Genomic DNA, 15,203 nt, shown 5'->3' on the forward strand with positions numbered 1-15,203 from the left:
TGCACCCTCACACTCAATTGGCTCAGTTTCCTGCCTCAACAATCCCTAGGGCCGGCCCAACTACTAAGGGCCATGCCTCCACAATGTCTGGAACTGGAACTGCAGCTGGAGCTGCAACTGGAACTGCAACTGGGACTAACGTGGTCTGAGTTTCCATGGCAGCGAACTGACCTTTTGAATCAGAAGGCAGAACACCAGGAATTCAGTGACTTATCCTCCTGCTGTAGTGGAAGCTGAGATATTGGCCATTAGATGCTGCAGCATGTTTGAGATTGAAAATGTGCCGTTGGACTTCAGTTCTTACGGACTTATACAAATATATGAAGGAAGATTAGAAATAGGCCATTTAGCACCTTGAGCCTACGCCACCATTTGACTGATCTGTTTATGTACCCCCGATGACCTTCGATTCTCCTGCTTATCAAGAATCTATCTTCCTCTGCCTTAAAAATATTCAATGACCCTGCTTCCATCACCTTCTGCGATAGGGAGTTCTAAAGTGACACAACGCACTGAGAGAAAAAAACCCTTCTCATCTTTGTATTGAAAGGGTGACTCCCAATTTTAAAACAATATTCCCTAATTCTGGACTCATCCACTTGTCAAGATCATTCACCATCTTATATAGTTCAATTAGCTGATTCTCCACTCTTCTAAACTCCAGTGGAAACAAGCCCAGTCTGTCTAACCTTTCTTCATAAGACAACCTGTTCATTCCAGGTATCAATTTTGTAAATCTTCTGTGAACTGCCTCCAATATATTGACATTCTTCCTTAAAAGAGGAGACCAGAACTGCATGCAGTGTTTGAGATGTGATATCACCAGCACCCTGTATAAATGAAGCATAAAATCCTTACTTTTATGACCGATTCCTCTCATAAAAAAGATAATATTCCATTAGCATTCTTGATTACTTACTGTACATGCATATTAACTTCATGTGTCTCATCTCATTATACAAGATCTTGGTGAGGCCACACCTCGAATATTGTGTGCAGTTTTGATCTCCTTTTCTGAGGAAGGATGTTCTTGTTCTCAAGGGGGTGCAGCAAAAGTGTACCAGGCTGATTCTGGGGTTGGCGGGACTGATGTACAAAGAAGATTGACTAGGTTAGGATTGTTTCTGTAGACGAATGAAGGGGGATCTCATAGAGACCTATAAAGTTCTAACAAGACTAGACAGGGTAGATGTAGGAAGGACGTTCCTGATGGTGGGTGTATCCAGAACCAGGGGCTACATTCTGAGGATTCAGGATGTCATTTAGGATGGAGATAAGGGGACATTTCTTCACCCAAAAAATGGTGAGTTTGTGGAATTCATTACCACAGAAAGTAGTTGATGCCAAAAACATTGAATGTATTTAAGAGGTGGCAAGATATAGCACTTGGGGTAAACGGGATTTAAGGTTATAGGGAGAAAGCAGGATTAGGCTATTGAGTTGGATGATCAGCCATGATCTTGGTGAATCGCAGAGCAGGCTCAAAGGGCTGAATAGCCTCCTTCTGCTCTTATTTTCTATGAACCAGAACACCTAGGTCCCTCTGCACATTGGAATTCTGTACCTGTTCTCAATTTAAGTAATATTATGTGTTTATATTTTACTTGCCAAAGTGAGCAACTTTAAATTTTCCCACAATATACTTCATCTGCCAGATTTTTGTCTACTCACTCAATCTTTCTATATCCATCTGAGACTTCCTTATGTCTCCTTCACAACATACTTTCCTAATTATCTTTTAGCTACCTTGCCTTCACTCCCCCCATCTCAGTCATTGATATAAGTTGAAAGTGTTGAGGCCAAGCATAGACTTCAATGGGACTCCACTCATCACTTCCTGTCAATCAGAAAAAGACCCATTTATGCGTACTCTATTTCCTGTCATCCAGCCAACCTTCTACTCATGCTAATTGATTATTCCCTACATCATGAACTTTTATTTTCCAAAATAACTTTTAATGTGGCACTTTATCAAGTGCTTATGAAAATCCAAGTACAGCATGTCAACAGGCTCTCATCCACACTGCTTGTTATTTCTTCAAAGAACTCCAATAACTTGGTTAAACATGATTTCCCTTTCTCAAAATCATGCTGACTCTTCCTGATTATTTTGGTTTTCTCTAAGTGTACAGCAATATACTTCTTAATGATTGATTCTAATACCTTCCTCATGGCAGACATCAAGATGAAAAACTTGGGCTGGGTTCTCCGGCCATTCATGCTGAAGTGATTTTCTATTCCCGCCAGCAGCATCTCCCCACCCACAGATTTCCTGCCAGCGAAGGGTGACGTCAATGGGAATTTCCATTGATAGCAGCAGGACCAGAAAATCTCACCATTAGCAAACAATTCGCCATCTCCTATTGGTGGGAAACACGTGGCTGGAAGTTCGGAGAATTCCGCCCCGACCTTTCTGCAGAACAAAGATGACCATATTATTAAATCAAGTAGTCCAGTATATGAAGCAGGCTGAACTTAGGTAACAATCAGACTGTAATTCGGTTTGACTCTAAGGCCCATATGTCTTTATTGATAGGATAGGCCCCCAGCCGCAGTCCCACCCATAAGAAAGCCTGCCAAACTGAACAGTAGCCATTTTGAGATGCTTGCATTGTGGCATGAAAATCCAACACAAGTGCCAAGATTGAAAAAATATGGCGTTTCCACAGCTCCCACTGCTGGCCTCTCTGTGGGCCCTCAAGACACTCACAAGTCAAGTTGAGGCAGAGACTGTCCCCTTGGTATCTCTCCACAGTTTCCCTCCTCCTGTCGATTTGTAAGTACAAGCTGCTATCAAGATTTCCTTCAATAATGACAGTATGTACTATTTGTAATGGTATCTCTACTGCTATCACCATGTTCTGAGATGGTCTTTGTTATCCATGGACTGAAGACATGGTTCTTGGTTACTCGATGTTGGAGATTTTTTCAGAGGTTAAGCATTAAACTGGCTTTCACATGAGGGATTTCCCTTAGTAATTACGGCTCAACTAATACAAAGACTCGTGGAGACAGTATTCTGATTAAAGAGATACCTTTATCTTCCAGGCCTGGTCAACACACAAAGGAGAGAGATTTGAGATAGTTTCAAATCAGTCTGGAATTGTTATGAATTATTTACCTTGGCCAATAACATTTACCCTCTGACAGCATGGAAATATGTAAGTTCATGGATTTTGAAAGTCTTTCTCACAGTCTGCTAACATTCCCTAGACATCCTTATCTTGTGTAATATATGATCTATTCATTGGCCTGCCTGAAATTTCTAGTACTGTCCTTAGCTTTGTAAACATTTAGGACTAGAGATGTTGATAAGAATTGCTTTCTCCCTTCAATAAGTAGCTATATTGCTCAGTAGAATGTGGTTCTTTTTACTTGACTACATCCCATCATGTTTTAGAGCAGCGCGTCGTTAGCCAAGATATATGCTTTTAATACAGAATATAATGTTTTCAGAAATACATGTTTACATTCTCTAAAGTGGTTATATGTGTCTCGATGCAAACAGCGCCTTTATAACATATATTCCAGGCACTTTGTTACTTCTCTATACTGTATTCACTCTGATTGTTAGCCTTTTAGTCCCAAGTTATTCTAAACCTCCTCTTATATGGAGCAGTTTGTAATTATACTCTGGCCCTTGCTTACCACTTCTTTATCAGTACTAAACCTAAAGAGGTTACAGAGTAGGCATGTTGCTCTTCATCAGTCTAACACAGCAGGGAGCGTGGAGTTGGAGAAAAATGAAACATTTTAAATGTAACAAGCTTATTCAAGACAGAAAGCAAGAAGATATTTATGAAACAAACTCCATCCAACAAATTGAAAATCAGGGTAAAGACAAATGTACAGAGTTCCTATATCCTGGTGAATCTCCTCTGCACCTTTTAGTGCTGTGAAGATATGAAAAGATTAAATAGACTGGGCCTTTATTCTCTGAAGTTTAGAAGAACGAGAGCTGACTTCATTCAAACATACAAAATTACCACAAGAATTGATTGGGTTGATGCAAGAGGATGTTTCTAACAGCTGGACATCTACAAGCAGGAATACTGACCCAGCTGTGAGGCTGGCCATTTCAAACTGAGATGGCAAGAAATTTCATCACTCAGAGGGTGGAGACCCCTTAGACTTCTCTGTCCCAGAGTGTAGTGCAGGCTCAGTCATTTGAGGGCATATACTGCCCCCATTTTTGGTGGATGGGAATGATGAAGGGGGGAGTCCCAAAACAGCCATTATGCTAGCATGATTTTCCTACTTGAATGTCCGTGCCCCGCGTCAGTGATGTAACAGGTTTTCCGCCGTACAATGACAGGAACCTCATTATGATATACATTTAAATCGAGTTAATGGGCTTCCCCGCTGTAACATCCCCCACACCCTGGGAAAGTTTATAACGGTGGTACAGTGATTAGCACTGTTGCCTCACAGCATCAGAAACCTGAATTCGATTCCCAGCTTGGGTGACTGTCTGTGGAGTTTGCATGTTCTCCCCATGTCTGTGTGGGTTTCCTCCAGGTGCTTCAGTTCCCTTCCACAGTCTGTGAATACAGTTGGCAATACCCAGGCAGTGCCAGGGGCCAGTGCAGGGGGTCATGGGTGGTGCTGGGGGTTCCATGCCTGTGGGAGGGGAGGGAGTTATTCTATGGTGCTGGGTGGGGGAAATAAAGTTTATTTATTAGTTACAAGTAGGTTTACATTAACATTGCTATTAAGTTACTGTGAAATTCTCCTAGTCGCCACATTTCAGCATCTGTTCGGGTCAATGCACCTAACCAGCACATCCTTCAGACTATGGAAGGGAACTGAAGCACCCGGAGGAAACCCACACAGACATGGGGAGAACATGCCAACTCCACAGACAGTCACCAAGCTGGGAATCGAATCCAGGTTTCTGATGCTGTGAGGCAACAGTGCTAATCACTGTACCACCGTCCTGCCCATGATCCATGTTTTTCTATTTTTATTTGTTATGTTGGGGCACAGTTTGAAATCTGAGGCTGCTGGTGGGGCAAGTTCATTTAGGGTGACTTTGTAGGATCCATCTCCTGAATTCCTTTTCTCAAAAGTGTTAAAAATTTGGCAGGAAAAGCCGGTGGCTACCACACCCCTTTTCCCATCCATGTTGACACTATAAAAAAAAATGAGAAAATTCCACCCACTGAGAATGTTGAATAGTGAGATGGATAGATTTCTCTATGTTAAAGACATCAATGGATAGGGGGTAACGCAAGAAAATGGCATTGAAATAGAAGTTCTGCAATGATCTCATTGAGTGACAGAGCAGATTCGAAGGGCTGAATGGCCTATTCTTTCTCCTATTTCTTAAGCCCGTAAGAATGGTCTTCAATGTTCTATTTAGAACCAACGGAACTGCAACCTGTAGCCTCTGAGGAAATTTATATTTTATTTATTTAACCTTTACTTAACCAGTTAAGTCAATTGCGAACTGATTTTCACTTACAGTAATGACCTGGCAAGAGGCTAATGCTGCTGCAGCAGAAATTACACAACAATACGATTTATTTAAATAGTTAAAAACAATAAAATACAAATTAACAGTGAAAGAAAATTGATAGTTCAGCATGTACAAATACCCATGTAAACAGAATCTTCACCCTTCAGTGAAGATTCATGGTTATAAAATCAGTTAACTTCAGCTTTAATCGTATCTAGTTTCAGCCATTGGCAGCCGTGAATTGAAATGAATTACGACTAAAGACTATGACCAACGTAATCAGGTCACAGTTCATGCTGAAATTGTATGAAGAGACAGAAAGTTGTAGCAAACTTTTCAAATAGGCACTCAGCAGCAAGTTCCTTCCTTTCACAGAGGCACCAGGTGGGGAGATTGAAGTTATGGATCTATCAGTTCTTCATGAAGTTAGGCCAGAGGTGGCAGATACCAAGACTAAAACAGCAGACGGTGACCATCCAGATGAAGACCTGCTAGACCTGAAGTGACCTCCCCAGAAGAAAGAAAAGAGGAAGGAGCTGTTGTAGTGCTGAGTGATTTGTTGGAGGTTGAGCTTCTAGAGGTCAGTATGTCTTTCAAGTCAATAGACACACCATATGAAGTTTCTGTTATCTTTTTTGAGGAGTCAGCTGTGTTTCTTGCAGCTGAGCAACATTCAGCTCTTAGCTCCACTGAACCTACTGATGTATTGTTTAGTCAATTTCTGGTTGCCCATCAAGACTCTTCCAGACAGTACAAACAGAAATTGCTTGAAAAATTCAGTAGGTCTGGCAGCATCTGTGAAGAGAGAAACAGAATTAACATTTTGAGTCCAATATGAATCTTCTGTGGAACTGCAGATGGTTAAAATTGCAGTGGGTTTTGTAGTGTTAAAAAGGGGAGAGGGACAGATGAAGGAAAATAAATTGTCAGGAAGAGGAATGATGCTGTTGTGGGGGCTGGGGGTTCAGTTAGAGGATTCCCTACGTCATGACTGAGTTCTCTCAGTGCGAGGGAAGCACCCACACTGAGATGGCACATAGAAGGGATGGAGGTGGCGCTGTAAGTCCGAATGCATCCTTGGCATTAGATGTGCCACTATTCAATCAGTGGAGATTGAACAGCCTATAGTGGTTAACAAAAGTAAGATTTCATACATTGTGAGATAAAATATATACAAATTATCTTGATGCCTAACATACAGGCACAATCACCTGTACCCAGGCTATGCACCTAAGATTTCTTAACCTTCTTAATCCTACTGTACATCTCGGTGTTTCCCCAGGATCCACATCTGAGGGGAGGTGGCCTACTGCCTGCCATGCCCTACTGCCTGAGATGACCTTGGCAGGCATCCTCTGAAAGGCAGGGACCTAGAGAGCCCTGGCCTACTTTCAGTTGGCACAGGTGTTATGGTGCCACTTGTTCTGTCTGCTGGGTTGAAGGTGCCTTAATCCTTGAAGTGGGGGAGGTCAGATGGAATGCATGCTCCTTGGGTGTCCTGGGTGGAAGGCCTGGATTGTGCACTAGCAGATCAGTACGGTGGGACAGTGGTTAACATTGCTGCCTCACAATGCCAGAGACACGGTTCAGTTCCAGCCTCATGTGACAGTCTGTGTGGAGTTTGCATGTTTTTCCCATGTCTGCATGGGTTTCCTCCCAGTAGTCCGGTTTCCTCCCACAGTCCAAAGATATGAGGGTTACGTTGATTTCCCCTTAGTGTCGAGGGATTGCAGTGTAAATACCTGGGGTTACAGGGATAGGGATTGTTGTCCATGCAGGCTTGATGGGCCAAATGTCCTCTTTCTTCACTGTAGGGATTCTATGATTCTGTGAGATCCTCCTCCCTATGGGTGCTCATGGGCCCTTGGGTCCCTCTATGGGATGGAGTGAGATCCAGAAGCCCCTGGCACTGGCACTCGTTGATACTCGTTGTCATTTTTCCGTCAGCATTTATTGGCATCTCAGATCTTTAATACTTTTTCAGTCTTCGATGCAGCTGTGAATGAGGTGGCTGTCTTCGCTGGAGATCATTTGTCTTAGAATCGTAGAGTCCTTACCGTGCAGAAGGAGGCTATTTGGCTCATCGAGTCTGCACCAACCATAATCCCACCTAGGCCCTATCCCCATAACCCCTTGCATTTACCCTAGCTAGTCCCCCTGACACGAAGAGTCAATTTATCATGACCAATCCACCTAACCCGCACATCTTTGGACTTTGGGAGGAAAGCGGAGCGCCGGGATGAAACCCACACAAACACTGTGAGAACTTGCGGACTCCTGAATGTTATTTTCTTGTGTTCTTCTTGGGAGCAAAAGTTCTTCAAGACCCCAGAATTCTCCTCTTCCAGTCCAAATGTTGATGCTGTTCAGTTTGTTCTTTTGGGTCAAAAGTCCCCCTTGCCCTTGCAGTTTAATAGTTCTGAAATCTGCACTCTGCTTTCCAACAATGCTGCTAAGTTGCTGTTATTTTGGCAATGGTAATGTCCTCCAAGACAAAGAAGAAATTTCTCATATCTCCAAGATGTTTTCCTCAAGAGCTCTGAATACTATTGGAGACTGATCCCTCAAGGTTGTGGCTGGGGGTGAACACTGCAAGTTAGAGTTGGGTAAAATCCGTCACTGTTTAAAAGAAGCTATGGGAATGTATGGTTCGGCATGATGGCACAGTGCTGCCTCATATCGCCAGGGACCTGGGTTCAATTCTGGCCATGGGCAATCAACTGTGTGAAGTTTGCACATTCTGCCCATATCTGCTTGTGTTTCCTGTGGATGCATTAGTTTCCTCCTACAGTCCAAAGGTGTGCAAGTTAGGTGGATTGCCCATGGTAAATGCAGGAGATTAAGGGAATAGGGTGGGGGGGAGGGTGGGGAGGGAGATGTGAGCCTGGGTAAGATGCTTTTTGAGAGAGTTGATGCAGACTTGATGGGCTGAATGGCCTCCTTCTGCATTGTAGGGATTCTGTGAATCTATGGCATTTTCTGCTCTTGATTATGTCGGGTGGGTTTGGTGATGGGAATGAAAAAGATTGAGAGAACTGCTAAGTCATATAGCAAGTTGATGTAAATGCATGACAGGATTGTGCCCTCCCTCTGTCAGTAATGGAGCACATTTCCCGATGTTCAAAGATCAAATATATTAACATATGATTATCAGGCCCTGATACCTGAAACAATTCACTGCTGTCTGAATATCTATCCACAATATGAACAGCCTGAATCAAACTGGTCACCTGAGGCACTTGCTAAGCAGTTCTCCTGTGGAGCTCAGGGAGGAGAGAGTCATGTGTGAGCATTGCCACCCAGCACTGCTCCAGCACTGTCCCAGCACTTCTCCCTAGCACTTAGTGCAGACCAGCTTTAAATAGTGTAGATTAGTTTTAAACCAAAAGAGAAAATGCTGGAAAATCTCAGCAGGTCTGGCAGCATCTGTGAGGGGAGGAAAGAGCTGATGTTTTGAGTCCAAATGACCCTTTGTCAAACCTTTTAGCTTTGACAAAGGGTCACCTGGCCTTGAAACATCAGCTCTCCTTACAGAAGCTGCCACGCCTGCTGAAATTTTCCAGCATTTCCTTTTTTGGTTTCAGGTTCCAGCATCCGCAGCAATTTGCTTTTATCCAGTGGATCAGTTTTAGTCGTGTGGATCAGCTTTTAATAGTGCAGACCAGCTTTAAATAGTGTAGTTTTTTTTATTCATTTGTGGGGCATGAGCATCGCTGGCTGGCCAGCATTTATTGCCCATCCCTAGTTGCCCTTGAGAAGGTGGTGGGTGAGCTGCCTTCTTGAATCGCTGCAGTCCACGTGCTGTGGGTTGATCCACAATGCCGTTAGGGAGGGAGTTTCAAAATTTTGATCCAGCAGCTGCGAAGCAACGGTGATATATTCCCAAGTCAAGATGGTGAGTGGCCTTGGAGGAGAACTTGCAGGCGGTGGTGTTCCCATGTATCTGCTGCCCTTGTCCTTCTAGATGGAAGTGGTCGTAGGTTTGGAAGGTGCTGTCTAAGGATCTTTGGTGAATTGCTGCGGAGCACCTTGTAGATAATACACACTGCTGCTACCGAGCGTCAGTAGTGGAGGGAGTAGATCTTTGTAGATGTGGTGCCAATCAAGTGGGCTCCTTTTTCCTGGATGGTGTCAAGCTTCTTGAGTGTTGTTGGAGCTGCACCCATCCAGGTAAGTGGGGAGTATTCCATCACACTCCTGACTTGTGCCTTATAGATGGTGGATAGACTCTGGGAAGTCAGGAGGTGAGTTGCTCGCCTCTGTATTACTAGCCTCTGACCTCTTATAGCCACTGTGTTTATGTGGAAAATCAATTTCTGTTTCTGGCCAGTGATAACCCCAGGGATGTTTACAGCGGGGGATTCAGTGATGGTTACACCATTGAATGTCAAAGGGCAGTGATTAGATTATCACTTATTGGTGAGGGTCATTGCCTGACATGTGTGCGGAGTGAATGTTACTTGCCACTTGTCAGCTTTATATTATGCAGACCAGCTTTAAATAGTGTTGACCAGCTTTAAATAGCGTAGACCTGTCTTAAATAGCGTGGATTAGCTTTAATTAGTGTAGATCAGCCTTAAATAGTATAAATCAGCTTTAATTAATGTGGATCAGCTTTAGTGGTGCAGATCAGATTATAAATAGTGTGGATCAGATTGTAAATAGTGTAGATCCACCTTACATACTGTAGATCAGCTTTAAATAATGCAGATGGACTTTAAGTACAATTGCCTCAGTTTAAATATAGCAGGTAAACTGTGAATACACCAGGCTAGCTTTAGTGCTGTAGACTAGCTTTAAGTAGGTCCATTTTGCTTTAAAAAGTGCAGGTAGACTGGCTTTAAGTGACACAGACTAACTTTCATAGCTGCATTCAGCCTTCACATAATGTCCTCTCAGTGATGGGGAGCCCAGCGCAAACGTTAAAGCTGAAATCCTCACAACAATCTTCAGCTAGAATACCAAGTTGATCATCTTTCTCAACTTTCTCTCGAGGTTACTCTATTATAGATATCTGTCTTCAGCCAATTTGATTCACTCCACAAGATGTTAAGAAATGGTTAAAGGCACCTTTACTTCAAAGACTATTGACAATATTCTGATAATAGTGCTAAAGACATGATGTAGAGATGCCAGCGTTGGACTGGGGTAAACACATTAAGAAGTCTCACAACACCAGGTTAAAGTCCAACAGGTTTATTTGGTAGCAAAAGCTTTTGTGAGACTTCTTAATAGTGCTAAAGGCAGATTGATCTGTGTCCCTAGGCAAACTCCAGCACAGTTGCAACACTGGCATGTGCTTGGCATGTGGAAAACCAACCAGGTTTACCCTGTATACAAGAAACACGCCAAAAACACCCTGGCCAATTATCAACTCAGTTATCTGCAAATTCATGGGAAGTGTCATTGACAGTGCATTGACTTAGCAATAACCTGCTCACTGATGCTCAGTTGGGGCTCTCCCAGGACCGCACAGCTCCTGACTGTAATGCAGCCTTGGTTCAAATATGCACAAAAGAGCTGAAGTGAGAGTGACTGCCCTTGACATAAGGCAGCATTTAATTGAGTATGGCAACAAGGAAACCTAGCAAAACTGGAGTCAATACAGAAGTTCTTTTTTTTAAACTACGCATTTGACCTTATTTGCAGTCTTGGGACCGCACAATAAATTCAGAGCGGGAGTAGGCCACTTGTAACCTTGACCCTGCTCCACCCTTCAATAGGCTGATCCGATTGTAATCTCCCCCCTCCTCATGATGACCTTTCATCCCGCCCCCCCTTTCTTACCAAGAATCCATGTAGCTCTGCCTTAAAAGTACTAAAACATTTTACTTCCATAGCCTTTTGAGGAAGAGAGTTCCAAAGTTTTCTCTCACGCCCAGCTGAGAGAAAACAATTCCTCCTCATTGTTGACTTAAATGAGAGACTCATTATTTTTAAACATGACACTCAGTTCTACATTCCCTCACAAAAGGAAATATCCTCTCCACATCTAGCCTGTCTAGACCCCTCAGGAGCATTCAGGTTTTGATCAAATCACCTCTTTCTAAACTCTAGTGAATGCAAGTCTAGCCTGTCCAACCTTTTCACGTAAAACAGACTGCCTATTAGTCTTATAAACCTTCTCTGAACTGCTTCCAATGCATTTATACCCTAAGACCAATACTGCCCAGATGTGGTCTCATCTGTACAACAAGCATTTGCCCTGTGATAAATATTACTTTAGCTTTCCTAGTTACTGGCTGTACCTGGTAACTAACTTTTTGTGATTCATGCACTAAGAGACCCAGATCCTTCTGAATCTCAGAGCTCTGCAACCTCCCACAGTGGCTTTAACTGGTGCAGTCAAGATTTAATTTGTATGGCTATGCTTTAACTGATGTAATACTGCTTTTAAATGGGGCAGTCCTGTATTTACATGGGGCTGTTTAACTTTTAAATTGAGAAAACCTGCTTTTAAATGGCGCAGTTCTGCTTTTAGATGTTCCCTCGTATTTTTAAATGGTGCAGTCTGAATATAACATGGGCAGTCCAGCTCTTTAAATGGTGCAGTCCTGTTTTTAATACTGCAAGCTAGTATTAAATACAGCAGATCAGCTTCGGATAGTGCAGACTTCTTTATGTAGCATAGACTCACCTTAAATGATGCAGGGTAGTATTAAATAACATATACTAGCTTTTATAATCCAGGCTAGCATAAATAAATAGCATGCGCTTGGATTAAATAATGCAAAGTTATTTAAATTGTTTAGGCTAATTTTAAATACAGCATGCCAGCTTTAAATGAAACAAGCTAGATTTGAATTGTACAGGCCAATTTTAAACTATGCAGGTCAGATTTAAACTGTGCAGGCTAGCTTAAATAGAACTAGATGGTGTTACATTCTGCAGAAGTGCTTTAGCTGTGTTTTAACTGGTGATGCCTCACTGAAACATGATCCCTTTCTGAGCTGTGCAGCATTCCAAATATGGCACTACTATTGCTCTTCCTCAATCTTTCTGTCCACAGACGAGGAATCGACTTCCACTTCTTCATAATCCTTCTTGATTGAGCCCATCTTCCCATTGAGAAAGTGGGAAAGTGGAACTGATCCACTTCCGACCAGCCATGATCTTACTGAATGGCGGGACAGGCTCGAAGGGCTAGATGGCCTACTCCTGCTCCTGTTTCTTATGTTCTTATGTTTCTTCAAATCAATAAGTCTGAACTTTAGTTAACATTATATCGTGAAATACTTTGTCCAACTAATGGATAACTCTCTGGTTTTCCTCTATCTCTTGTCTCCAATCAGTCATACCCCCACTGACAGATTCTTCTCTGTGAGATCCATCACAGGCAGTCTTCTGTCTATCAAACCATTATCAGAGACCATGATTATTCGAATTTGATTAACCCACTTTTTGGGTCCATAGATCTTATTCAAACTTCCTCCTTTTAATACCTTCTGACTTTTAAATTGACACACACAAATCTATTTAAAATTAAATTTATTTTCTTAAATAAATATATCAATCTGAAATAGAATTATAATATTTTAAACAGTCTATATTTATAAATCTTAGTCTTCCTCCTCTGCCTTTCTGTCCAGTGAGGATGAATCGACACCCCCTTCTTCGTAATCCTTCTCCAGTGAAGCCAGGTCCTCCCGTGCATCCTGGAACTCCCCTTCCTCCAGCCCCTCCCCCACGTACCAGTGGACAAAGGCTCGCTTGGCGTACATCTTATCAAATTTGAGGTTCACGCGAGTCCAAGCCAAGGAAATTGCAGTGGTGTTGCTCAGCATACAGAGCGCACATTGCACCTTTGCCAGATCCCCCCCGGTACCACCGTCGGGGGCTGGTAGTTGATACCTACCTGTGGAGGGAGAGAGAAGAGGTTAGCGACTCAAAAGTCAAATCTGTTTGTTGCCATGTTAATTGGCATAAACTTTAAAATGAGAACTGTTCACTGGGCTTTTGTTTTAGGTTTCAGAGCTGCAGTTTTTTTGGAGGATATAGTGAGGCTGCATCCGGGAGCTAATTCAATTCTTTATCACATCTTTTCAAATGTGGTTTTGATTCTCAGGAAGCCATTTTCTTATTTTAAGATAACATTCTCATTATACATTCTCAGCTATAAAGGATTGAAAATGAGGGAATTCAACTGAAAGCCTCAGTGGGGGCTCCTGTTTGAACCAGAATTACGGAATGCTGTTACTTTATGTTCCACAATGGAGGAACAGATTGTATGCAATACTTCCCCAAAGCCCCATTGTGGGTACAGAAGCCACACTAACCTTGAACCCAGTTGGACAACAATCAACAAATGAGATTGAACACTTGGTTTTGATGGTGGCGATGGGGGCATTGACATCCTTAGGCACAACGTCTCCTCGATATAGCTTGTAGCACGCCATGTACTTGCCCTGGCGGGGGAGAAGGCCCATTTAAATAGAAAACTCCAGCTTGGATTTCTTGCCATAGTCAATGGAGAGTCTCTCCATGAGGAGGGAAGTAAAACTCGAACCAGTGCCACCCCCAAAACTGTGGAAGATGAGGAAACCCTGCAGTCCTGTGCACAGATCAGCCTGTGGGTAAATAAAGGAGAAAAGATTAAAATGGAACAAGAAATTGTAACCATCATTAAGGAATTGTCAATAACTATTGGTATAGGGTAGCAAGAGATGGTGAGATGGACATTTGATGTCTGGAGTGAGAGAGTATTGACTGTCAGGGGGAGGGAGAGTGAAGCTAAGTGTGGAAAGTAGCAATGGTGCTGAGAGTGTGGTGCAACCTTGGGAACAGTGTCCCAGCTCCCTTTTGTACATGCTACTGATCAGGGAATATTGGAGTGAAATCAGTAATTGATACAGGAGTAGGATGTGTGCACATGGCCATGAATAAGATTTCATTTATGCCAAGGCATTGGGACGGTGCGTGATGGTGAAATGGGGCAGTGGTAAATTGTAATATGACATTTTGTGCAGCTGGAATTTGTCAATGTCTCTGTTACACAACTTACCACCTTCCGTATGCGATCCAAGACCAGATCCACAATTTCCTTCCCGATAGAGCAGTGGCCCCATGCATAGTTATTAGCCGCATCCTCCTTGCCAGTGATGAGCTGCTCGGGGTGAAAGAGCTGTCGGTAGGTGCCTGTGCGGACCTCATCTGGGGACAGGGAACAGAGATTTGTCAACAAGAGTTTGGTATGAAAACTGGCTGACTGAACTACCAAAAGTCACTCCTCTTACCAATCACAGTTGGCTCCAAATCTACAAACACAGCTCACGGGATGTGTTTACCAGCTCCTGTCTCACTGAAGAAGGTGTTGAAGGAGCATCACCACCTCCGATGGTCTTGTCACTGGACATCTGCCCATCTGGTTGGATCCCATGTTCCAGACAATACAGCTCCCAGCAAGCATTACCGAGCTGTACACCCACCTGGCCAATGTGGATTGAGAGACACTCACGCGAAAGAGGGGGCAGAGCAACAGTTAGTATAGCTGGAAAGAGAGATGTGTGCAGGCATAAAATTCATTAAGAATGGATTCCTGCATTCTCTGTGAATTCTACCTGGTCCCTGGTTGATCCTTACACTTCCTGCAAGACTTTGTAACCCCCTCAATGAATGCCTTGGTGCATATCAATCATTCCATCCCTCCACAAATTCTCTTTGCCGCTCCTCTGTGGAGAGATCCATCATATGTGTAACCCTGCTCCTCAATGTATCAGTTGCCTGTGGAGCCATGTTTTCCCTATGG

At 43.1% G+C, this 15,203-nt stretch overlaps 1 pseudogene; it reads right to left on the bottom strand.

The window, feature by feature from the left end:
- Positions 1-13,017: 13,017 nt before the first annotated feature.
- Positions 13,018-14,916, bottom strand: LOC145338080 (tubulin alpha-1C chain-like; annotated as a pseudogene).
- Between the last annotated feature and the right edge of the window lie 287 nt (positions 14,917-15,203).

This window comes from Carcharhinus amblyrhynchos, unplaced genomic scaffold (genome assembly GCF_965287045.1).
Source record: "Carcharhinus amblyrhynchos unplaced genomic scaffold, sCarAmb.v2.hapA scaffold_92, whole genome shotgun sequence".
NCBI classification, from domain to species: domain Eukaryota; kingdom Metazoa; phylum Chordata; class Chondrichthyes; order Carcharhiniformes; family Carcharhinidae; genus Carcharhinus; species Carcharhinus amblyrhynchos.